We start from the raw sequence: 2712 nt of genomic DNA, 5'->3' as shown, positions 1-2712 counted from the left end.
ATGTATTGTGTGTTTTGTTTCTTAGTTTTTAATTATACTTGTTAATCTGTCAAAAATGTTAATTTTCATTGGCATAAAGTTAAAGTTACTTTTTTATAGATCTACTTGCATAGGTTAAGATGATCTCACTAAAGGCAATCCTTGGTATCAATAAAGGAGAATATTTGTAGCTCAGGGTTGGAATCCTTGAGGTCCTTGGTGCTCTTTGAGCTTGGTTATTTTTTGCAAATGTTTCATTACCCAAACTAACTCAGTTACCCAAACTAAGTAACATCATCAGTGCTAGGTAATCCTTGAGTTATGACCATTCATTCAGGGACCAAAGTTTTCATGGCTGCTGGTTCTCAAAAGTGTGGTTATCACAGTATCTCCAAGGTAATATGATTGCAATTTGGGCCCTTGGCAACAGGTTCACAATTAGGATGGCTGCAACGCACCGTGGTCACATGATCATCAGTTGTGACTTTCTCTGCCAGCTTCCGACAGATAAAATCAATGGGAAAGGTAGCAGGTCATAAGTTGCTCCCGCTGCTTTTTCACCTACCAGCACTCAATAGCACCAATTTGTGGCACCTGCCCTTGGCATCCATCCACCTGTAGGTCATGCCCACCAGCCTGCCCATGTCATGTTCATGTGTGGTACTTGTTTAATGATCCGCATGGTCCTGGAATTACAATGGCAACTGAGCGGCTGGGATTGCTAAGTGATATGGTCTTATGATGTTGTGCTATATAACCACATTGCTTAGTGATGGAAATTCCAGTCACAATTGCTCTTGTAACCTAAGAATTACCTGCAGCTCAAATGTGAACAAATCTTCCCCTCTAAAAATGCATTTGCTCCAAGTTAGCTGACTCATTAGAAAGAAATCCCTAGGTGGACTCAGTTTATAAGGAAACTGATGTTTATATGTACAGTGGAAATAAAAGTCTGTGCACCTCTATTAAAAATGTCAGGTTTTTGAGATGTTAAAAAAAAATCAGAGCAAGAAAAATCACCTCAGAATTTTTTTTTTACCATCTTTAATATAACATATAAGCTGTACAATTCAATTGAAAAACAAACTGAACTCTTTTGTGGGTGGGGGAATAATAAAAAAACACAACTTGGTTGCATAAGTCTGTACACTCTTAAATGAAGCACTTTTTGATTTTATGATAACATTCGGTCTTTTGGAGTAGGAGCCTATCAGCATGACACATCTTACCTTGAGAATCTGCCCACTCTTCCTTACCAAAGCACTCTAAATCTGTCAGATTGCGAGGCCATATCCTGTGCACAGCCCTCTTCTAGGTCATCCAACAGATTTTTAATTGGATTTAGGTTCAGGCTTTGGCTGGGACATTCCAAAACTTAGATCTTCTTCTGGTGAAGCCATTCTTTTGTTGATTTGGAGGTATGCTTGTTGTGTCCTATTAAAAGATGAAATTCCTCTTCATTTTCAATATTTTAGTAGTCTGAAGATTTTGTGCCAAAATTGACTCATTTTTGGAACTGTTCATAATTCCCTCATCTTGACTATAACCCTAGTTCAAGCAGCCCCAAAACATTATGTGGCCACCACCCTTCACTTTGAATATGGTGTACTTTTGATGATGCAGTGCTTTAGCAACAAACATACTTTTTGGAATTAAAGCCCAAAAGTTCAATCTTGGTCTCATCAGACACATGCTTTGGTGAGACCTGATCTAGTTTTTTTTGCAAAATGTAGCCAAGCTTGGATGTGTGTGTGTGTGTGTGTGTTTTAGGAAAAAGCTTCCATCTTCCCACTCTTACCACACATATGAAGGAGACGGTTGTTGAATGTTGTACATAACCAGTACTTGCAAGAACTTCCTACAGCCCTTTAATGTTGCCTCTTGGCAGGCTCTCGTCTCAGTTATCTTGTTTTTTCACTGATTTTGGAGGGACATCCAATTCTTGGAAACATCACTGTTGTGCCATATTTTCTACCCTTATGTTGACTGATACCTTCCAATAATGAAATCACTTCGGTGCTTTATAAGGTCTTTGCAGATCATAGCTTTTGCTGTACATGTCAGAAAAATCGTACTAGACCAGCTAAACTTTATATGGCCATGAGCAGTCACCTTAATTGATGGCAGGTATGTACTATTATTTAACATCAGTTTGAATGCAGTTGGTTAATTCTGAACATAGCCACATCTATACTTATAAAGGATGTGTGCACTTGCAACCATGTTATTGTATATATTTCCCCCTTAAAAGATTTCAGTTTGTTTTTCAATTAAGTTATACAATTTATATTTTGTATTAAAAGAGGGGGGGGAAATCGGAGTGCTTTTTCTTGCTCTGATTTTTTTACATCTCAAAACCTGGCACCTCTACCTTTCTTTTTGAGGAGGCTAGCAAAACATTTTGCAGAAATGTTAGAAAACAATGAAAACTGATCTAAATGTAGATGCTAACTACTAGGGTAGCAAGAGTGACAAGTTATCAAAATACAATAAGTAAAGAGGTGTAGAATCCATCTAGTGTTTCTCGATATATAATCTATCCAGGATCAGAACACGAAACAAAAACAGATACTTCCTTTTGAAGTTTTTTTTTTTTGGTCCAATAGAATGATGATTAGAAGTAACAGTAACATAGAGCCAAGCTCTCGGAGTGGAACTTTAATATTTGATCAGAGGCAAACAGACAGAAGGACCAATGAATTTGTTTTCTTTACAAATGAATTCTTATGCATA

Source organism: Ahaetulla prasina, chromosome 2, assembly GCF_028640845.1.
Source record: "Ahaetulla prasina isolate Xishuangbanna chromosome 2, ASM2864084v1, whole genome shotgun sequence".
In the NCBI taxonomy this organism is placed as follows: domain Eukaryota; kingdom Metazoa; phylum Chordata; class Lepidosauria; order Squamata; family Colubridae; genus Ahaetulla; species Ahaetulla prasina.
Note: the sequence above shows the minus strand (reverse complement) of the source record.